The following is a 23,464-nucleotide window of genomic DNA, read 5'->3' as shown; positions in this document are numbered from 1 at the left end:
ACAATACTTAACTCAGACATCTGTCTATAAGGATAACAGATTTCCCTTCTAATATTTTTATTTTTAAATTTTATTCATTTATTTATTTTTGGCTGCGTTGGGTCTTCATTGCTGCATGCGGGCTTTCTCTACTTGGGGCGAGTGGAGATCACTCTTCGTTGTGGTGCGCGGGCTTCTCATTGCGGTGGCTTCTCTTGTTCTAGAGCACGGGCTCTAGAGCGCAGGCTCAGTAGTTGTGGCTCATGGGCTTAGTTGCTCCGCGGCATGTGGGATCTTCCCGGACCAGGGCTCGAACCCGTGTTCCCTGCATTGGCAGGCGGATTCTTAACCACTGCGCCACCAGGGAAGCCCCTGGCTACACTGGCTTGGACAACCTGGAGGAAATGCCCAAGGTCCCCTTCCCATCCGCGCCTCTCTTCAGTTTAGCCTGGCTTCCCTTCCACCTCTGTTCCTGCGCCCTCCTTGATTCCTTGAGCCTCCAGCATCAAGGCTGCATTCCAAGTGGGGGACACAGCGTGATTGGAATGCTTCTTTTCCAGGTTGCCTTCTCTCTCCAGGGTACATAAATCCTACCGACAACATCAAGACCTAGACCTGTCTAATCATTTTCTCTTGTGAAAGCACCAGGCTAGTTCCTACGTATTTCCAGCATTTTGCCCTTTAAGGAGCGCATGCTTATAAAAACAGACGAAAACTTTCTTTCAGCCGAAAACGCCTCTTGGGTCTGCCCTCCACAGCTTAAACCTCGGGGCTCCATTTACGTCTGCATGCAAAAGGGAAAGGCCTTCGCACAAGAGCACACACACTGTCCATATGGGGTTGCTCGGAGCTCCTTCAGCTTAAACATTCTTTAGAAACACATTTTAGAAACACATTCCTTTGATGAGCTTGACAGGACTCCCAGCCATGAGAAGGCCCCGCTTATTCAGAGCTCGGCCTTACCTCTTGTCTCTAAGCCGCAGGCATCTCTCTCTGGAAGGAAACAGCGTAACAAAACGCCTGTCAAAGGTGTATCCTAAAAAAAAAAAAAAAAAAAAAAAAAAAAGGTGTATCCTGCAGTGTCTTTGCATCAAAGCAAAGTACTTATTTCAGTGACTTGGGGAGGGGCTTTAGGGGTGACATCCACTTGGAGACACTTGAAAAAGGTTGTTTCTCACACTGGAGTGAATGGGCATTTATTTGTGTGTTCCCTGGTATGGGGTGCTGTAATGAAGATTCTTCTTTTGCATTCCTTTTCATTGCAAAGGCATCGTGGTGCTGAGTCTTTAATATGAGAAAGTTCTCTTCAAAAACAAAGCGTAGACTTGAATTGTGTAGTGCAGACAACATTATGCCCCAGCACACACCGACCCGTCCGATTTCTCTCCTCCTTTAATTTAATGGGTCTGGTTTGCAGGATAGATTTTCAGATTCTCACCCTCGTTGGTTTTCGGCTGAAAGTTCTAGTTGGCCGCCACTGAACACAATTAGCACCATTACTTATAGCCCCTATATTCTCGTTAACATTAAATTACACTTGCCCTAAAATTTCTGTTTATTCCATTTCCTCACTGGTTATTGGATGTTTGTAATTTTTTCTCGTGAGGTCTGCCACATTTCTTCACAGCAATAATGGGAATCATTACAATAGTAGAACTGGGATTTACACTGCCTATTTACTTGAAAAAAATTTTTTTGTTTACATATATATAGTCATTTAAAATAACATAACATTCCTATAATTAACATAACCATAATAAAAATAATCGATCTCAAGCAGAATAACCATTTCAACATCTCAATAGACATGAAAAGAAATAAATCCAGATTCCTGGCTACCAAGTTTACAGCCTAGTCTTATTTATTTTTTAGACCTGTCGGAGCCAATAAATAAATATTTTGAAAAAACAGCTTTTTAAAGCATATGCAGATTCAATCCTCGCATGCCTTACCTGACAGGACCCTTTTTGAGCTTTTGGCTGTTGTCAAGAAAATATAGCAATTAAATCCCATTAGGATAATAGCTACAGAAATGTAGGCCTTCACATTGTACTATTCTAAGCCTGGTATTTATATTAATTCACTTAATTAAAAACACAGAGATCTCAGCGTGGGGTATGACAAGAAAGCCTGCCAGTCTCTAGCTAACGGTCTGCCTCCTGGAAGATTTATTGCGTTCAACACAGGGAGGGGTGCCGGTGGGGTGATCCTGACAGGACTTGGCTTGGCCCAGGCTCTGCTGCTGCTGCCCCTAGTTCTGTCTAACCCAGGCTGTAGCCCCTCCACCGCCCCCTCCGCAGCCTCCCGCTGGTGCTGCAGGAGCCCCTCCACTCTCTCCAGTCCTCAGGCAGCAGAGTGCTGCAGTCCTTGCAGCCGGAATCTGGGCTAATCTGCAAAAGCACTCTTGCTGACGTTAGTGATTGGGCTACACTACAGTGCCTGGCAGGCAGTGCCCAGCCTTTTGCGTTAGAACGGTGGGTGGATCTGATGCCTTTTGGCTGCAGGGGCTCTCAAGGCAGGATTGGAAGGAGGACGAGGAAAGTGGGTCCCACTGCCTCTAAGTCATGTTCTCTGCCTGGTTAGGAAGCAGTGTGGATGGGCCCAGCGTCTAAGGAGGAGCGCCTCTCATGGGTAGAGAAGAGGACAGAAAGTAGGATCACGTGAGTGCACACATTTATCTCACGCCTGCTGTGTCTCTAACAGCCCCTGGGATGTGGAAGGAGGGTTTCCTGTATGGAAGGAGGGTGCCCTGTACAGAGCGTGGGCTTCTGAGTCAGAGGGAAGCTGATTTTGGCTCCTACCACTGCGCCCTACTACCTCTGCAAACGTGGGAAGCTACCTAATGCCTTAGGTTCTTCATTTATTTATTTCATTCAACAAATATTTGTTACGTGACTACTGTGTGGCTGATCTAGCCTTGAACAAAACAGTTCCTACCGTTGTGATGCTAGAGGGCGAAACACAGTAAACAAAATATCGTAAGTAGTGCTAAATGCTAAGACTGTAATTTTAAGCAAGGTAGTCGGAGAAGGCATCACCAGTGAGGTAACATCTGTGCAAACACCCGTAGGGGCTGAGGGGGAGGGCCATTTACATACTATATAGAGGAACAACAGTGCAAAGGTCCTGAGGCAGGGGGTACCTCTTATGTTGGAAGAGTAGCAGGGAGGCCAGTGTAGAGTGGGGTAGAGTGGGCCAGGGGACTAGAGGATGCGATCAGAGAGGAAAGGGGGAGCAGATCCCAGACGGCTTTGCACAGACCTGCGCTTTTATTCTGGGCCGTATGGCAAGCCATGTTCGGGGCTGGGGAAAGGGAGTTTGAAAATGTAGAAGAGTGACACGATCTGACTTGAGGTTTCATCACCTTGGCAGTTGTGATGAGAAACAGTCGTGGGGTGAGGGGCAGGGCTGGAACAGAAAGAACAGGCAAGAGGCTGTGCAGCACACAGGTGAGATGGGATGGAGGCCTGGACCAGGGTGGTGGTAGGAAAACGAGGCAAAGTGGTCACATTCTGGACCTCTTGAGTAATATCCACCTGATGGTGTGGTTGTGAGGTTAAATGAGATGCATACAGGGTCCTGGCATGTGGCGGGTCCTCAATAAAGGCCAGCTGCTACTATTGTTATTGAGGGGCTTGTCGTCTTGCAGGACAGTCCTGACACACACAGGAAACAGGTCAGGGATTTGTCCATCTGGCCAGCAGTAGCAGCGTTGGGACTGGAACTCAGAATCGCTGGCTTTGAACCAAGTAGAATGCTTCCTGCCTTTCCCTTTAACTGCAGATCTAAATCACTGTGAAACCACAGTGGGGAAGTGCTCGATTAAATCACGCATGGAAAAGAGCTGCTCCGTCACACTTTATGTGGTGTGAGCTTTGACAGTAAAGCACTGAGCCTGGTTTCCATGCCCTGTGTGTTCACAGGCGGGTGTTGCAGCTGATCGGCCCGTTACATATACTTGAGTTCAGCCTTTTGGTTTTGGTTTCCCCAGGCATCCTCCACCCGCTGCAGGCAGTGGGCCTGACCCTACCCTGGCACTATGTGGTTCTCCACTCCTTACCAGGCCTCTGTATTCTTGTTCACTCCAGGCCTTTGCTGCCCTTCACCCATGTTGAGAGATTGAGCTTTGGAAAGTAAACGGAGGAGGGTAAATTGCATTAGTATTTTTTAATAATTTAAAAGACATAGGATTTCTGTTGTGAATAAGTAAGGGTTCAGTGCAGGAAACAAACCACTCTAAGTATTGATACTTTAAGCAGGAAGAGATGGGGATTAAGTGGTCACAGACTTACTGGAAGGGAGAGAGCCCTGAGGAGCCGTAGGCTTGGCCCTGGGGTGATTCCCAGAAGTTTGAAGGACAGGCCTACCAGCAGGCTCCCAACTCAGAGGATGTTAACTGGGGCTGTGGATTCAAGAACCCACTCCCTGAAAAGGAAACCCTCCTGCACTGTTGGTGGGAATGTATATTGGTGCAGCCGCTGTGGAGAACAGTATGGAGGTTCCTTAAATAGCTAAAATGGAGCTACCATATGATCTGGCAATCCTACTCCTGGCCATATATCCAGAGAAAACCATAATTTGAAAAGATACATGCACTGCAATGTTCATTGCAGCACTATTTACAATAGCCATGACATGGAAGCAACTTAACTGATGTGGTACACACACACACACACACACACACACACACACACACACACACAGTGGAATATTACTTAGCCATAAAAAAGAATGAAATAATGCCATTTGCAGCAACATGGATGGACCTAGATATTATCATACTAAGTGAAGTAAGTCAAAGACAAATACCATATGATATCACTTACATGTGGACTCTAAAAAGATGATACAAATAAACTTATTTACAAACAGAAACAGACTCACAGACTTCAAAAACAAACTTATGGTCACCAAAGGGGAAAGGTATGGGGGAGGGATAAATTAGGAATTTGGGATTAGCAGGTACACACTACTATATATAAAATAGGTAACCAACAAGGACCTACTGTATAGCACAGGGAACTATACTCAATATTTTGTAATAATCTATATGGGAAAAGAATCTGAAAAAGAATATATATGTATGTGTGTGTACATATGTATATATATACACACACGTATGTGTATAACTGAATCACTTTGCTGTACACCTGAAACTAACACAACATTATAAATCAGTTATACTTCAATAAAATATAAATTAAGTTAAAAAAATAGAACCCACTCCCTGCCTGTGTTTCAGGGATCAGGCAGCCTGAGTGGAGTGAGGCCTGCCACCACCAGGCAGGAGAATGGTCCTGGAAAGCGGCTACAGAAAAACCTCCCGTCTCCGCACCTTGCTCCCCAGTCACCGCTGTACAGGCCAGGCCTCCTCTTGGCTTCCTAATTTGGCAGAGGTGCCTCTAGTTGGATCACATCCCAATCACTAGCTGCAGGTGTGGGATCTGCAAAGTGTAGTTTTTAGCTTTCTGCCCTCCAACCAGGAAGAGGATGAGGTGAGGTTAAACAAGCGGACCCCCAGTCCCCGTGACCTCCCACTTGTCTGCGGTGAGTATGGCAGGGCCCCTTCTTCTGGTCTTGTTAGCTTGGCCGGTGTTGAGAAGATACCACCCACAACATAAAACTCTACGTTAAACACCAAATCCAACTGTCAATATTTCCCAAGCTTATCTTCAGTACAGTGCTGTGTACTTTGTAATGGAGGAGCTCATAATTACATTGTGATGACCCTCTGATGTCTATAAAATAAACAAAGTGGGCCTCATCACTGATGGGCAGATTTCGGTTTATTTATATTTGGAGAAAGTAATGAGTCTGGATTTCTGTTTATCACAAAATGTTTTTATGGTTCATGTCGTTACATAAAAAGACTAGGCTAGTCACACTATTTATCTAAAATTACATTATCAACATTTGGTATGAACAGAAATTTTAGCAGACTGTTTTCACTGTAAAAATGTGCAGGAGTGGGTGTCAGGTCCAGGTAAAGGTTAAGGAAAACATGAACTGGCATCGACACTGCTCTGACCAGTCTGATTTCTCTGGAGCCCAGAAATAGCCATTTCTTGCAGCTTTGTGTCAAGTACATTTTGTAAAAGTTAATCAAATTCCTCTAACCATTACCTGACAAAGCAACAGGGAATTAAGCTAGCCTAATTAGTTTGGGAACTAAATCAGACAGAACAAACAAAGCAAAGCACAGGGTAGGATAAATGGATTCCGGTGGCCTCATCTGAAGGATAAATTACTTTTGACATACTACTAAGTCCTGTCAATCATAGGGTTCTTGAAAAGTGCCCTGGATGATAAAAACTGAAATTGGCAGATTGGTGTCTTTTTGAAAATTGGAGGTTGGGATAAAAAAATGAGTAAAATACATCTAATACTACTTTATATACACAAATGGATACTTTAAAATATATATAATAAATAACACTCTAAAGACATCTGTTTCCAAGACATACTATATTCCTTGGTAACCCTTTCAAATCACTCTCTTCTGTCGTTCAGGAACCATAACTGATGCTGCGTCATGGACTGATCCAGCTGCCAGTTTTTTGTTGTGCAGCCTGCACTTTCTTCTCCAACATTTGATTACGAAAATTTTCCTGCACACAGCAAAGCTGAAAGAATTTTACAGTGAACACCTGTGTACCCACCACCACCTAAATTCCACCATCAACATTTTATTAAAATTGCTTCATTACTTATCATTATAGGTGCTTTATCACTTACAGTCAGTTAGGTATTGCTGCATAACAAATTACCCCAAACTTAAGGGCATTTTTTTTTTGGGGGGGGTGCTGCTCCTTGTGGTTTGTGGGATCTTAGTTCCCCAGCCAGCGATTGAACCCAGGCCCATGGCAGTGGAGGCATGGCGTCTTCACCACTGGGCCACCAGGGAATTCCTGGAGATTATTTAAAACAATAAGCATTTACTATCTCATTTAGCTCTTGTGAGTCAGGAGTTGGGGAGTGGCTTCTCTGAGTGGTACCAGCTCCGGGTCCCCTGTGAGGCTGTAGTCCAGACACTGGCAAGGGGTACAGTCATCTGCAACTTGACGGGCTGGACAGTCCATTCCCAAGAGGGCTCAGTCACATGGCTGATGGCTTGAACCTTCAAAGATGGAACAAGGCAGTTTCAAATGGGTGCTTCTGAGACTGGTGGTTGCCAAGGAGGAGGGGATTGGGGGAGGGATGGAGTGGGAGGTTGGGGTTAGTAGGTTTAAGCTTTTATACAGAGAATGGGTAAACAACAAGGTCGTACTGTATAGCACAGGGAACTATATTCAATATCCTGAGATAAACCATAATGGAAAAGAATATAAAGAAGAATGTATATATATGAATAACTGAATTACTTTGCTGTCCAGCAGTAATTAACACGTTGTAAATCAACTATACTTCAATGAAAAAATTACGTTACAATCGCAAATATATAACCTAATATAAAAAGGTACGACCACAGGGAATTCCCTGGCAACCCAGTGGTTAGGACTCCGAGCTTTCACTGCCGAGGTTGCCGGGTCAATCCCTGGTTGGGGAACTAAGATGCCCGCAAGCTGAGAGGCACAGCCAAAGAAAAAAAAAATTACAACCACAGATGCACACTCAAGCTTATCATTAAAAAAGTGAAAACATTTTGTATGGAAATTTTAGACAAGTTAAATATTTAATATTTTTCCTTATTAAAAAATGGGTGCTGGGTTTCCCTGGTGGCGCAGTGGTTGAGAGTCCGCCTGCCGATGCAGGGGACACGGGTTCGTGCCCCGGTCCGGGAGGATCCCACATGCCGTGGAGTGGCTGGGCCCGTGAGCCATGGCCGCTGAGCCTGCGCGTCCGGAGCCTGTGCTCTGCAACGGGAGAGGCCACAACAGTGAGAGGCCTCCTCCCCACAACCTTACCCCTTAGCAGTCACTCCAGCCCCTCCCCCCAACCCTAGGCAACTACAAAGCTACTTTCTGTCTCTGTAGATTTGCCTTTTCTGCACATTTCATATAAATGGATTCATATAGAAGGTAAGTTCCATGAGGGCAGGGATCTGTCTGCTTTGTTCTGTGTTGTGACTCTGGCACCCAGTGCCTGGCACATAGTAGGTGCTCAGTAGCTACCTGCTGGATGAGTGGATGGCTCCAATGGCAGGGGCTGAGAGCAGGGTGGCAGTAGCTGGCAGCTGGTAGCTCCAGCATTGCCCTGGATGGAGGGTAAGGGGGCAAGAGAATAACCTGCTAGCAGTCTTGGTCTCCTGTTGATCCAGAAACTTCTGTCTCAGGGCTTACCATGAAGGTTGAGAGGCAGGCCCAGTGAAGGCCACGCACTTGATGTGGGGTGAGTCCTAAATGCCCCCTTTAGGGCTGAGGTGGAGTAGTAGTTTACAGGGTCACCACGCCCTATAGATTCCTGTTCCTGCATAGACTCTTCCCAAACCCACACTTTTCTCAGGACCTCACTGAATTCCTTCCTCTCCAGGGAAACCTGCTGTCCCTGTATACTTGGCTGGGGATGAGACCCACTTCTCAGAGGCACACACTGAGGCCTTGGGAGGTTCTTACTGCTCTGAGTAGTACTGCAGGCACTGCTGGCTTGCCGGCCTGTGGAATTCCTACTCCCACCTGCAAACCCAAGCCTGAGCAGCCTGTCTGCCTTTCCCTGAGTACTCAGCTCACATCATTCAAAACACCAGGAGGGGGCTTCCCTGGTGGCGCAGTGGTTGAGAGTACGCCTACTGATGCAGGGGACATGGGTTTGTGCCCCAGTCCAGGAAGATCCCACATGCCGCGGAGCGGCTGGGCCCGTGAGCCACGGCCGCTGAGCCTGCGCGTCTGGAGCCTGTGCTCCACAACGGGAGAGGCCACAACAGTGAGAGACGTGCGTACCGCAAAAAAAAAAAACAAAAAAAAACCACCATGAGGCAGAATAGTACAGTGATTAAGTCTAGGTTTGAGGCCCATACCTACATTCTTTAGCTAAGAGGCTATAGGCAAGTTACTAAACCTTTTTTAGGCTTTATTTCCTATCTGTAAAATGGGGATAAGAATAGTATAATAATATGAATAGACTTGTGAGCTTGTTAGAATGATGCATGTATAGTTCTTAGTGTAGTACCTGGCCCAATAAAATGTTTTGCCATTGTTTTTGCTATTATCAATAATTTGGTCATGATATTGTCGATGTTACTATTTCCTAGAGAAGAAAATAACTAATTTTTTTTTTTTAAACAAATTTATTTATTTTTTCTTTGCGGTACGCGGGCCTCTCACTGTTGTGGCCTCTCCCGTTGCGGAGCACAGGCTCCAGATGCGCAGGCTCAGTGGCCATGGCTCACGGGCCCAGCCGCTCCGCGGCATGTGGGATCTTCCCAGACCAGGGCATGAACCCGTGTCCCCTGCATCGGCAGGCGGACTCAACCACTGCGCCACCAGGGAAGCCCAAGAACTAAATTTAAATTAGTTTTTTTTTTCTAGATTGCCCTAAGATTTGCTAGATGATTTTTATGGTGAGTCACTGAATACCTCTGTGTTATCTCCTGAAAGCAAGTGGAGGAAAATGGAGAGAGAGGAGATGGATGGCCGCAATGGCAGAGACACACTGACCCGTGGTTTGGTCTTGAGAATGGTTCTGATCATAGGGTTACCCTGACTATTGTTTCAGTCCTGGGGAATCCAAGTTGAGAGCAGGTGCAGGGCCATGTTGTCAGCCTCTGTGAACCACTTAAACCTCAACATACAAATGTTCTAGAATTTGACGGTAATTGTTACCTCCAACGTAAACTTGCAGCAATATTTTTAAAAAACAGTAAATTCTATATTCGCTAAACTCCAAGCATAGCCCGGAGAGAGGCCGGAACTCGGGATCCAAAAAACAAAGGAACAATGTTAAATTTTTATCTTTCAGATATATTGCTCTTTGTACCCTACTCTCTCCCCTCCCTCAGGAACTGCCATGAGGCAAATCTGAGCCACCTGTTTGTTTTGTTTTTGAAAACAACCATTGAGTGTCTCTGCCTACACTTGGTGGGGGGGTGGGGGGGGCGGGCGGAGGTGCAGTCCGGGCTTGCAGAACCCCTGAATGTCCCCGGGAGCTGCTGTGCAGTGTGCAGCTGCAGGCCAGGGCTGCTCAGGGAGTAGCAGAAGCTCCTCTGTGGCTGTGCACTTGGATTTTGACCAGAAGGAGGTATTTTCAGTGCTTTTGCAAAATCAGTGAACTAATTACTTGGCAGTGTCAGAAATGCCGCTAAGCTTAGAGAATGGCTGCTACAGCACTTTATACATCAGTGTCAATTTTAACCAAAGATCCTGATTGGGCTGGGGGGAGATTTCTCAGCTAATCTGGAATCATCCTGTTGCTTTTCTTTTCTTAGACGAGTGAGTGGTTTCCTCTCAGAAAATTCAGAGCCAGAGGTTTAGAGCTTTAACCTTTTTTATTTATTTATTTATTTTTGGCTGCATTGGGTCTTTGTTGCTGCGCCTGGGCTTTCTCTAGTTGCAGCGAGCGGGGGCTACTCTTTGTTACGGTGCACAGGCTTCTCATTGCGGTGGCTTGTGTTGTTGTGGAGCACGGGCTCTGGGCATGCGGGCTCAGTACTCGTGGCTCGCGGGCTCTAGAGCGCAGGCTCAGTAGTTGTGGCGCACGGGCTTAGTTGCTCTGCGGCATGTGGGATCTTCCCGGACAAGGGCTCAAACCCGTGTCCCCTGCATTGGCAGGCGGATTCCCAACCACTGCGCCACCAGGGAAGCCCTAAGCATTTTTTTTGGATTGAAATATAGTGTACCAACTGAAAAGTGCACAAATCATGAACATACAGATGGATGAGTTTTCACAAAGCGAACATAACTATCACCCAGATTAGGAAATTGAATGCTGCTGGCAGTCCAGAAGGCTTTCACATCCTCCCAGTTAATACCTGCCTTCCTCCCCAGATCACTCTCTTGACTTCTAACACGGTAGGTTCCTTTCGCCTATTTCTGAGTTTTATATAAGGAGAATTATACCGTGTGTCCTTTCTGTGTTGTGAGGTTTGTCCATGCGGTTATCACTTATTGATTTGCATTGCTATATAGTCAGAATGCATCACAATTTATCCCTTCTGCTCTTGATGGACATTTTTGTTGCCCTATGGATTTAAAAAAATTATCTGTATTTAAAACTTTATTTTCAACTTTGTGTGCTATTAAAGCACTAAACAATTACTAAACAATAACTCCTTCAGAACATGACTCAAATACTTTGGTTAATTTTATTCTGGAATAGAAAGGCATTGATGCCAGTGTTAGGTGGCAGTGAGCTTCACAGAAGAGACAGAAAAGTTTATACTTCATTATAAAATAATTAGTGTCTCCCTATTTATGGCATGGTAAAGGGATTCAGGATGTATTTGTTACTTCTATAGATAAATTTAGAAAATTATAACTTGGTGGAAAAATTAAAGTTTCAATTTGTGACAACAAGAATTATCAAATTCTGTCACATTTCAGTTACTTAAGTAGTCAGATCATAAATGGAATTACAGTGTACATAAGGCATCCTCAGTAGCCTGTCATAGCATATTTGTTGGAGATGGAGACAGTTTACATTATCCTTATGTTCAGATTGATTACCAATAACTTATTTTACAGTTTTTTTACAATTATGAGTGATGCTGCAGTGAACATTCCCCGTATGTCCTTTGGTGTATATGTGTTTGCCTTTCAGTGGATTACACACCTAGAGGTGGAATTGTCCGGGCATAGGATATGTCTGTGTTTGGCACTACGGAACAGTTGTCAGTGTACACCCCCAACTGGAGGTGTGGGAGAATTTCCATTGCTCCAGATCTGTGCCAACACTTGGTATTTTCAGTCTTTTAAAATCTTAATCATTCTTGTCAGAATGGTTATTTTCTTTTTCCTTGATGACTTTTGAAGTTGAGCACCTTTCCATATGTTTCTTTGCTATCCAGGTAGCCTCTTCTGTTAAGTTACCTGTTCAAGAGTCTGGACCATTCTCCCACTGGATTGTCTATCTTTTGCTTTTCTTTTTTTTCCTCTTTTCTCTTTTGGCCGTGCTTTGAGTCATGCAGGATCTTAGTTCCCCGACGAGGGATTGAACCTGTGTCCCCTGCGGTGGAAGCACGGAGTCCTAACCACTGGACTGCCAGGGAATTCCCTGTCTTTTTTTTTTTTTTTTTTGCGGTACGCAGGCCTCTCACTGTTGTGGCCTCTCCCGTTGCGGAGCACAGGCTCCGGATGCGCAGGCTCAGCGGCCATGGCTCATGGGCCTAGCTGCTCCGCAGCATGTGGGATCTTCCCGGACCGGGGCACGAACCCGTGTCCCCTGCATTGGGAGGTGGACTCTTAACCACTGTGCCACCAGGGAAGCCCCCCCGTCTTTTTCTTAATGGTTTTGGAGCCATTCTTTATGTATTCTGGACATCAGACGTTAACTGGATGTATGAACTGTACATTTCTTCTCTCAGTCTTTTATTTCACCAGAATCGATTCCAAGCTCGGTCTCCGTGAGGGCTAGTTTCTTTCTACTTTATCCTTATTCCTAGGGTGATTAGCCCTTTTCAGGGTTCCCCCACTGAAGTGTAGGGGATTTACTCAGGCCCTTCTAACTGGCTCTGTTCGCTAAAGTCTCTTGGCAGCTACTTGCAAATCGGCAAATGCCACAAAGGAAATGTGACTGCAGACGGTTGACTCACCCTCTTTACACTAACCTTTTCTTCATGTTCATGGCTATGTAGGTCCTTGCTGCCCTGGTAGCTCTCTGATGTCTTCAAACAGATTTTTTAGTGTTTTGGTGGGCTTCTCTGGTTGTTATCGGTAGTAGGGGTGGTGTGGTTGGCAGACAAAATGGCTCTCTAAAGATATATTCACTTCCTAATCCCCAGAACCTGTGAATATTACTTTACATGATAAAGAGTGAATACTATTGATATTTTGTGTGCCGCCCCAATGTGATTAGGTTAAAGATCTTGAGAGAGGGCTTCCCTGGTGGCGCAGTGGTTGAGAGTCCGCCTGCCGATGCAGGGGACACGGGTTTGTGTCCCGGTCCGGGAAGATCCCACATGCTGCGGAGCGGCTGGGCCCGTGAGCCATGGCCGCTGAGCCTGCGCGTCTGGAGCCTGTGCTCCGCAACGGGAGAGGCCACAACAGTGAGAGGCCCGCATACCGCAAAAAAAAAAAAAAAAAAAAAAAAAAAAAAGATCTTGAGAGGAGGCTTTTATCCTAGATTATCTGAGTGGGCCCAAAATGGTGGACCCCTAAGTGGTAATTTGTTACAGCAGCCAAAAGAAACTAATACAGTTGATCTGATGTAAGTCAGCTTTTCCATAACTTCTTTGAACGAGTAGTAGTTTAATAACTTTGTTACAGTCAGCTTCTAGATTTTAATTGCTATTTCAGATTAAATTCGTGGAATGCAGTTCTTTCTTTGATTATAGTGATGACAGCTGTGTAATTTTTAATACATTGTGAAAGGAAGCATGATGAAATTCCATTATTACTACAGAGCTGGTTTCTTTTATTGTATTAATAGAATCAAGCAACAAATCTGATGAAATTCAGATAGGTTGAAAGTCTGACACCCATTATTTTTCTTCAGTATGGTATTATATTTGTTAAAGAATTTGTGGAGAAACTGATTAAAAACGTCAAGTGGAAAAAAAATCAACTTATAGTGGAACCATTACAGATGAAGAAATTGGGATTGATAGTCCAGATAGGTGAGTTATGTTCAATTAATTATGTGCAGTCAACATAATCATCTTTACAACTTGCTGTAAGGAAAAACTGATACTTGTTTATTCTGACCACTCCTAAGCATTCAGTGGCAAAACTGAAAAAGAGAAATGACCTTGTCCTTTTGATAGTTAAAAATTGCCAAGTAGAGTAGAAACCCAGCTGTTTGTTTTCCTATGGTTGTTAAGATATGTAGTGGGATGTGGATAAACAATGGTAACACCAACTTGGATCCTGGGATCTTACTGGTCAATCGCTTGATTTAAAAATTTTTTTATTTATGTATGTTTTTGATACATGCCTATCTGCAAGTGGTTGAGAGCAAAGCCAGTGTCTTCATACCTTCACTGATTCATTCATTAAATTGTTATTACTTTCCTACCTTGTACCAAGTGCTGTGCTAGGTACTAAAGATACTTTGAACAGCAAAAACTGACACGGTTCCTGCTTTCGTGGTGTTCACAGTTGAATTGGAGACAGACAAGCAAAGAATCGTTAAAATGAGTAGGTTATATAGACTGAGATAAATGACCTGAAAGAAAGGAGTGTGAGTCTGTGAGAACATGGGAGCACGAGCTCTTGGTGCACGGTCTTCAGTAGTTGTGGCACGCGGGCTCAGTAGCTGTGGCTCGCGGGCTTAGTTGCTCCGCAGCATGTGGGATCTTCCTGGCCAGGGCTTGAACCCGTGTCCCCTGCATTGGCAGGCGGATTCTTACCCACTGCACCACCGAGGAAGTCCCGTATACGTTGTTTTATAATCTGAACTTAAAAAAAACAAAAAACAAAACAAAAAAAACAACTTATTTATTTTATTTTTTTAGTCACACTGCATGGCTTGTGGGATCTTAGCTCCCCGACCAGGGATTGAACCCTGGTCAATCCCTGGTCTGGGAACTAAGATCCCGCAAACTGCTGCATGGCCAAAAAAAAAAAAATAGAGATGGTTCTCATAGAATTTTTTTTTCCCTTTTCTTCACAGCAGATTAGGAGGGAGAGTCTCATGGCCTTGAGCTACACTCATTTCGACTTGCACCCAGCTGGTCTTAGGTATCTGGCCCCAGCACTGCATGCGGAGGAAGGGATCAATTCTAGTGGCCGGAAGCCTGGTCCCAACCCTCCTGACATCTAGCCTAAAGCACGTCAGGGGAGTCAAAGGTGCAGGGACTAGGGATTGCTCCAGGTCACAAGCATTCCTAGGCATCAAAGCAGGGATGACCTTCTGTGCCCTGGGTCTGCCTCGGTCAGAAGGAGATGGCAGGTTTCCCCCGAGAGCTGGAGCAGCCTTTTCAGCCCGTTGTTTTATTCTCACGCAGTTAACTGGGTTAATGTGTACCGAAGTGCTGGAGGGTAGGCCTCAGTAGAGGGTGATGTTTAAGGAGCCGTGACACACCAGGCAGTCAGTTTTGCGGTGAATGAGATTTGCATCTTCCTTTTCTCTCTGAGAGGCAGTTTGCTTCTTTGCATCCGTGAGCAGCTGTCTTCACGGGAGAGGCCTGGGAGGGCTGGCTCTCAGTAATTATAAAAAGGGAACTTGCCTTCGAAGACTGTCATGTGAAGGATCTAAGGAGAAGATGTTTCAAAAAAGCGTTTTCTTTATTTTTTTATTGAAGTATAGTTGATTTACAATGTTGTGTTAATTTCCGCTGTACAGCAAAGTGACAATTATACACATATAGACACTCTTTTTTATATTCTTTTCCATTATGGTTTGTCCCAGGATATTAAATATAGTTCCCTGTGCTATACAGTAGGACCTTGTTGTTTAAGGAAGGCTTTGTCTATTACTGGGCCAGCTTATGGTTGGAGGACTTCAGGGTCTTTGGGGGGGTATGCATACTTAGGTATGTCACCAAAAGTGACAAAACCAAGCACTGAACCTTCCATAAGAAGAGCTCAGAGATACTGTTCTGTGGTCACAAGGGGACAGTTCTTTTTATATTTATCATCTTGGTAACCCATTCTTATCCTGCCCAGAGAAGAGCTTCCAGTCCTTTCTGGATCTAGAGTTCTCCGTTTTCACCATAAGTGATGCTGTGAAAGGTTTGCTGTCGCAGGATTTGCAGTGTGCCAAGGCTGCCAGCCCCACACCTCTGCTCAGTTTCCTCAGTGGCTGGAGAGTCTGTTTTCATTTACTCATTCAGCAACCACTTAGGACACTACTGTGTTAGGTGCTGAGCGTGTCGCAGCAAGTCTGTTGAAGTCACTACCCTTGAGGAGTTCACTGCTTGAATCAGTCTCTTGGGCGGCGTTGGTGTCTAATATCAGAGACTAGTCCTGATGCTACCTGCTCTTACCTCCGGAGTGTAATAATGGTGTAGTTTGTTGGCTACAGAGCATGTTTCTATAATGAAATGAGCTCATATGCAATTGGATAAAAGGGAATAACGTCAGTTCATATACTTTTCACCCTCATGGAAGAGGAGCTGGAATAGCAGGCGTAGAATTATAACCCTCAGCAGGAAAGGGAAATGCCCTCAGCTCAACTTTGGCATCCACAGGACCTCTCTCTGCTCTGTTTTAAGAAAATTAAACATGGTTGCCTGTGCCCAGGGCTCCATTCCGAGAGACTCACACCCTAGCCGTGAGGGCAGCTGGCAGCAGGTTGTACGTCCTCCTGTCTGGCCTGTCGCTGGGAAGCCAGCATCTTCATCTTGTTGTCTTTGTGTGTACTTTTATTATTTCCTGCAGTAACCTCTTGCTGCCATGAGCTGCTTGCTGGTTTGCTTCTGAGGTACCGATTGTGTGTGTGTGTGTGTGTGTGTGTGTGTGTGTGTGTGTGCGCGCGCGCATGTGCGTGGTCTGGCTACTCTAGGCTTTGAGAGGTCCTTGAGTGATCTGTCCCGTCCTGTATTTATTTCCCAGATGCCCTGGCACTGACATCTGGAGGGCCAAGACGGTTAAACAACCGTGAACCGAAGAAGTGGGGATTCTGAGCGTCCCATTCTCTCCGTTCAGCCTTGCCCCGGCGTACTTCATCTGTGAACCCTCAAGGAAGAGAGCCCCGGGAGGCCTGTGCGCGCGCAGGCTCTGCCGTGTGGCCACAGCTGGAGAGAGGAGTGTCGGGGGGCCTGGCCAGCTCTCAGTGGTTGAGAGTCTGCAGGGGAATTTACGCCCCATTTACTATTTCCTGCATTGGGCACGGAGGGAGGCCTCCTAAACTATCTTAATATCATACAGGGTGGGAACTGAAGGCTGTTTGGAATCCCTTTTCTTGTGGCCTGATTCTGGGGTGACCTTAAGTGAGTCATAACACCCCTTCAGTGGCAGCAGGGAGTTAAGGAGCCTAGTTCCTTTTCAGAGAGACAGAGCATCAGCGGTCCTCACTTTGTGCAGTGCTCAGACAGCATCAGGCCGGCCACTTACGGCGCTCCAGCTCGGGGCCAGTCCAGGCCGCAGGAAGGGCCCAGGTTGGAGGAATAAATAAAGAATGCGGGACACTCTGCCAGGAGGACTTGCTTTGAAAATATTCCCAAGATAAATGTATAACCTGATTCTGAACGTCGTACCTCGCTGTGGGTGGAGAGGTTCCAGCAACAGTCCCACCGAGCTCTCCTGGCCCCTCCTTTCTTTGTACTGAGCGGTGGCAGACCATTTAAAAAGCACAGAGGTTGCTTTGAGGAGCAAATCTGTTTATTCAGCCACTGTATTTGAATGTCAAGGGTTAAAAAGATGCTTGAGATTGTTTGCACTACAGGGATCTAAAAATGCAGCCATGGGAATTCATGGGAGGCTTTTTTCTCAGTCTGTTTTAGGAGTTGTAAGTGAAGGAGCCTTGATCCTTGTTGCTGTGCACCCCAGAGAGCTGTGTCTGTAAACAAGAGGTGGCTCAGTGTGCCTGTGACCACGCACCCCTCCTCAGCGGGTGGGAGGTGTGCTCCCATCTGGGAATTGAGCCAACGTTCCCATCTGTTCTTCCTCTTGGCTCCTGTTTTCACGGTTATGTCACTGTTAGGCTGACGAAAGGAGATAGAGGCATCAATAGAATGGAAGATATGGGCAAATAAATATGTTCCAATCGGAAGAACCAGTGAATCCATTGTACTTTCCTTGAAGGAGAATTACGGGAAGCTTTATCTCCCTTTTCAAAGAGAAAAGACATTAATGGCCAACCACGTGGATGAAAGCTCCTTGCTCTTTCATGGATCCTTCTATTTCAGCATCTCTCCATCCTAACCCCAGTCCAAGCCTCTACATCTGCTGACGCTGCAGCAGCGAGAGCCCCACCGGTAACCTGTGGCTCTACCGTTGCCCCGCCCTCCGGCCTTCATGCTGCACCACACGGACCATTTCAAAATCACAGACCTGACCATGGGGCTTCCTCTCAAAGGCCCTCCCAGGGCTCCCCATTGCCCCATACACCTTCCTTTCCCTCTCATCCCGTGACTTAACCACTGGGATCACTGGAGCTTTGAGTGGCTTCCACCCACAACACCACCTTGTCTCTCCTTACTCCCTGTATTAGTCAGCGTTCTCCAGCGAGACAGACCAATGGGATATGTGTATATACATATATAGAAGGAGATTTATTATAAGGATTTGGCTCTTGTGATTATGGAAGGTGGCAAATCCAGAATCTGCAGGGTGGTCCAGTACGCTGGAGACTCAGGAGAGCCGATGTTTCAGTTCCAGTCTGAAAGCCGTCTCCTGGAGAACCAGAAAGAGCTGGTGTTGCAGATGAGGTCCAAAGGCAGTCTGCCGGAGAATTCTCTCTTGCTTGGAGGACGTTGGTCTTCTTGTTCTAGTCAGGCTTTCAACTGATTAGATGAGGCCCACCCACATTATGGAGGGCAATCTGCTTTACTCAAAGTCCACTGATTAAAATGTTAATCTCATCTAAAAACAACCTTACAGAAACATCCAGAATGTTTAACTACATATCTGTGCACCCCGTGCCCCAGCCAAATTGACACATAAAATTAACAATTGCACTTCTCTTTGCTTTCTGTCATCCGTCCACACTGGACTTCTTCCAGCTTGTCTCATGTGCTACACTATCTTCTGGCCTCTGGGCCTCTGCACAGGCTGCTTGCTCCACCTGGAGTGCTTTCGTGTCTGGTGCATTCTTATTCACCCATCATGTGTCAGCTGAAATTCTACTTCCTTAAAGGAGCCTTCCCTGATCTCCCAGGCTAGGTTCATTCCCTCAGCTATATATTGCTAGAGCACACTGAACTTGCCTTTAGTATCACATTTAGAGTTACTTGTTCAGTGCCAGCCTTCCCCGCTAGACCTTAAGCTCCATGGAGGCAGAAAGCCAGGAAGCATATCTGTTTTGCTGTTCTATGCCTGGCTTTTACTATCTATTCAAAGATCATCCAGCGAATGAATAAATGCATGTATTGAAAGTTTACACTATATTAAAAGCTTACAAGCTATGAGGCTCTTAACATACACAGATGCAACCCTGTGAAGTAAATATTATTATCTTCACTTTTACAGAGGCCCACAGAGTTTAGGGACTTGCCCAAAGTCATGCCACTTGTCATATAGAATCTGGGCTTCAAATAATAATAAAGGTAACCGCTAGCACTTACAGCACTTAATAAGGGTCAGGTACTATTCTATGTATTTGACCATTGACAGCAACCCAGTGTGATAGCATCCAGTAATTGGCCCGCCGTGTTCCCTCCTCCCAGATTCACTCTGGAGGATCCGCTTCATTGTGTCTCAGGAACCCGGAATCCAGAATTCCAGGGGAGGGAGGCTGGTCCCCTCTTCACCCTGGGGTCTTCTCTGGACCATCTTCAGTTCTCTTCTCCTCTGCCCCAGGAAATAGGGGCAAGTTAGCAAGTCTGCTGGCCAAGCAGATGTCCAGTTGGGGAACGGAATGCCGCTCTCCCCTTGTTGAAGGTACCTCTAGTCTGTACAGGTGTCCCCTTGCGGGCGGAGGTGGGCCTGGTGGGCCGCGGGGAAGACGGGCGCCGAGGTCGTTTGTGTTGGGGGAGCGGTGCGCTGAGGTTACGGCGCCTCCCCTGAGCATCCTCCGCGGAGCATTGCGGCCCCGGGGCTGGGGGCGCCGCGGCTTGCTCTGCTCTCCGCACTGTCCCGGCTCTGAAGCCTCAAGAACACGGCTAGGCAGCAGTAGTTTAATGGGGAGTTGGCCTGGTGGGAACTAGGGGTCTGCTGGGGTCTCAGTTCTTGGCTGGCCCCGGAACACGAGGTTGCCAGGCGTGTGACGGCAGCAGGTAGGAGTGAGCCGCTGGTGCGGTGATGAGCAGGGAAGGAAGGACACTGGCTGTTGGCCTGTGAACCTAGGCAAGAACGAGCAGCCAACACAATCCAGACCAAGGTCCGTAGGCCCAGCTCGGTTCTGTGCGGCTGGTCATTGGAACAGACCTGCAGGTGTGGCTCTTGTCACTCTAGGACCGGCTTCGGGACAGATCCTGCTGATGAGCCCGGGGCGCCGCCCGCAGTCCTCCCGGAGAGTGCGCCGGAGTGGAGCCAGGGGGGTGCGCCCGGCTCAGCACCACGGCCACACGCGTCCAGTCTGCCGGCAAGGGCAGTGGGGAACCCGGGGAAGTCACGGCCTTGGGAATGTCCTCTGATGAAAAAGAACCTGCAGGCTTATCAGATAACTTTTGTGTGGAACGTTGGTGCGTTGAAAAGCAGTTCTGTGTGCTTTCCCCCTTGGTGTGGACCAGCAGTGCTGAGGCAGCAGGCGTGATACAGAAGTGTGAGCAGAGACGGAATTCCCAAACTCCAGGGAGACTAGAGGTGACAGCCACCCTAGTGAAGAGGACAGGAGTTAGGGGGCTGGTGGCAGCCCAGCAGGTGCCCCTCATCTCAGGTCCCTAATCCTGGCTCCAGCCGGGTGGTCAGGGGAGCTGCAAGGTCTTCTGGGCGAGCAGAGCCCACAGTCCTGAGCTGTTCTTCGCTGTGTTTGGTCATCTCCCCCCATCCCAGGGGAGAAATCTAGGTGGGGTTTAAGAATTAGTGCTTTAAGAATGTGAATCTCATAGTTGAAACCTTGGAACACGTGTTTTTAGCACAAGGTGTTAAAGTGAACGGAAGGATTCAGTGCCTTTTCAAGGAGGGTGTCTCCATGTGGGCAGAACTAGAGAATAAATGGGTCTTGAATAAACGAAAAAGGAGAAACGCTTCTCTTCATGATCATTCTACTCTCCAAAAAGCAGCCCTCTCCCCCTGTCTGCCACTTCCATAGACCTAGTTGGGGGCTATGGGGTAAGCCAGGTTCTCTGAGTGACCTGGGGAAGGTGGGTCCAGGGGTGTCAGATAGTACCTGGTGCCAATAAATAGTAGGGCTTGGTTTTCTGAAATCCAGTATATACATGTATTTTTTGAGGCTATGTGTCTTCTCAAGATGACTTGAAAATACATTTGCACTCCCAGAATATGGGGGGATTGTTAGCTAAACATCTATTTCATTGTGTGAAATTACAAACTGATGCCCTAGGAGAATTAATTCCCTAGAGGATGGGGCAGGTCTTTTTCTTTATATATCAAGTTGCAGTATTAATAATGCAGCCATATGTGGCTCTGCTATGGAAGAGTTTAATTTTTAAAGACAGTTAGACAATTTTATGGCTGACTTGAAGTATTTGTCTCCAACCACTGGGTTGATATCATGTTGCCTCCCTAACAGATTCTTGCTTAGTTAAAGGAGAGATGAGTTGGGGGGAGTACAAAGCTTTTCAATTAATTTATGATCCTGTTAGGTGTCAAGACTGTTATTACTCTGTGATTGTTGCCTTTGCCAAAAAAAAAGAAAAAAAGAAAAGTTGAAAACCTGTTTTATGGAAAAGTTCTTTTCTGAACTTGAAAGATAACATAGGTTTAAAAAAAAAAAAAAAAAAAAGCTTGTGTCTCCCCTGTCCAGAGCAGGGAGTGGGGAGAAATGAAGATTCCTGGCCTATTCTTTTTCCTAACCAGTGAATTTATAAAGTACTTTTTGGTGAACGGGACCTTTGTTTAAAAGAATCTTTAGATCTTACTTTTACATTCTTGACTACACATCTCACATCCAACTCATTTAGGCATCCATTCATTCAATATCTATAAGTACTGCTGTGCCCAGGGACTGTTGCAGGCTTGGGGATAAAGTGGTTAGCATGGAAGAGGCCCCTGCCCTCTTGGAGCTCCCATGGGATGGGGGTGACTGGAGGTAGACAATACGCAAATAAATAAATTAATGAACAAGATGATTTCCAGTTATGTTGACTGTTGTCAGAAAATAGAATTCAGCCCTGTGATGAAGTGTGTGCACTTGGGGAGGAAGCAGCTAGTCCGTTTTGACCTGCCCAAAGCATTGTAGACCTAGGGACCTGGTACCTGAGCAAGGTTCCGCGTTCCCGCCCCTGCTGCCAGCGCCACTGCAGGGTTGTACCACACACCCGGCAGGTAGAAATGGAAACCTTTGTGAGAACCTGGAAAACTGTTAGCAGGACTCTCTTTGGACTTCCAGTTCAGCTAAGTAGAGCACACAGCTTCTTTAGGGAAAAGAGAAGAAGGTATTGCAAGTCTTAAACAAGAGTAAGGTTCCCCAAACACTGCCTTAATCAAGTTCATTAAAACTGAATGCATATTTAAAACTTTCCTTCTGATTAATTCTATTATAATATAAGTAGTAATACTTGAATTTCTCCATGAGGTCGAAAGGCATCTTGATTTAGGAGATAGGGAGTCGTGTGCCCCCGGTGTAAACCTTTGGCTTTCATTAAGTGTAAGTAGTAAACCCCAAATGCCTGCAGTATAAATAAGGTAAAATTTCTAAGAATTAGCCATTCTGGGAAATAAATATTTGGTTTGAAAAGCTCTACTGTTGTACTATCTACTGTTTGCATGTTTCCCCAGCCGCTGTATTTTGACAGCTGAGGCAATTAAAACAGACAAGAGTTTAAAACACACACACACACACACACACACACACACACACACACACACACACGGAAAGATCAGCGCAAAGCAAAGATCTGAGTTTGTGCTTTTGGTTTCACTGATAAATATGGAACATGATACACATACGGTTGTCTGGCCGCATTCCTGCCCTGTGCCACGCCATAAAGTACCCGGAACACTTCTCTGTTCAACAAGATGCTCTCCAGAGAACCCCTGGCAGCAGTGACCAGTATAATTCAGGGCCTAGTTCTGTATGGAGAGCAAATTTAAGTCAAAAATGCATTTATTCTGAAAGAATGCCATAGAACTTGGCCTCTTCTTGGCCTAATATAGAAAGTTGATGTTTTCTCGAAGCTAGGGAGGCAGCACCCCATAGTTGAGAGCAGTTGCCCTGGAATTTGGCAATCTGGACCACGTCCTGACCCGACCATTTTCTAGCTGTGCAATCCTGATTAAGTGGCCTGACCTCTCTCTGGTTTATTTCTTCATCTATGAAATGTGGGTAATCATAGGGCCCACCCCTATGCTGTCAAAAGGATTAAGTGAAGACCTTACCACGATGCATGACCCAGGGTAAAAAGCTCCGTCACTGATCATTCCCGCCATCATCGCTACTGGGTTCCACCTGGTGTCCAGGTGAGGCTGCTTTTGCCCTGTTTTGTTTACTCCGCTGCCCTTTCTCTGTAAAGCAGCTTACAAGCTACATCCCCAGAAGTGGAGGTGCTCCTGGGAGGAAGGTGTGTGCTGCTATGAACTTGACTCCAAGTGGCTCTGCTCCCAGTCTCAGAGCTGTGGAATGCGCTCTTGGTGAAATGCTGCCTGACTCTCCTCTCTGTTGCCCTGGTGTGCAGAAAAAGACATGTCTGGGAAATTTTAAAGGAATGTAGCTGATCCAGGAGGAGTTGTCT

General features: G+C 46.2%; 1 protein-coding gene across 1 annotated transcript in view; it reads left to right on the top strand.

The window, feature by feature from the left end:
- Window positions 1-2,622: 2,622 nt before the first annotated feature.
- Window positions 2,623-23,464, top strand: part of LOC112401229 (ankyrin repeat domain-containing protein 6) — a gene marked incomplete at its 3' end in the record, with an annotated part of 104,222 nt that continues 83,380 nt past the window's right edge. Inside the window, exon 1 of the mRNA XM_024747323.1 lies at window positions 2,623-2,639. The remainder of the gene's footprint in view (window positions 2,640-23,464) is intronic.

The sequence above is a fragment of the Neophocaena asiaeorientalis genome, unplaced genomic scaffold (assembly GCF_003031525.2).
Source record: "Neophocaena asiaeorientalis asiaeorientalis breed wild unplaced genomic scaffold, Neophocaena_asiaeorientalis_V1.1 scaffold161, whole genome shotgun sequence".
Classification (NCBI taxonomy): domain Eukaryota; kingdom Metazoa; phylum Chordata; class Mammalia; order Artiodactyla; family Phocoenidae; genus Neophocaena; species Neophocaena asiaeorientalis.
The sequence above is the reverse complement of the archived record's forward strand: the minus strand, read 5'-3'. Positions and strand labels throughout refer to the sequence as shown.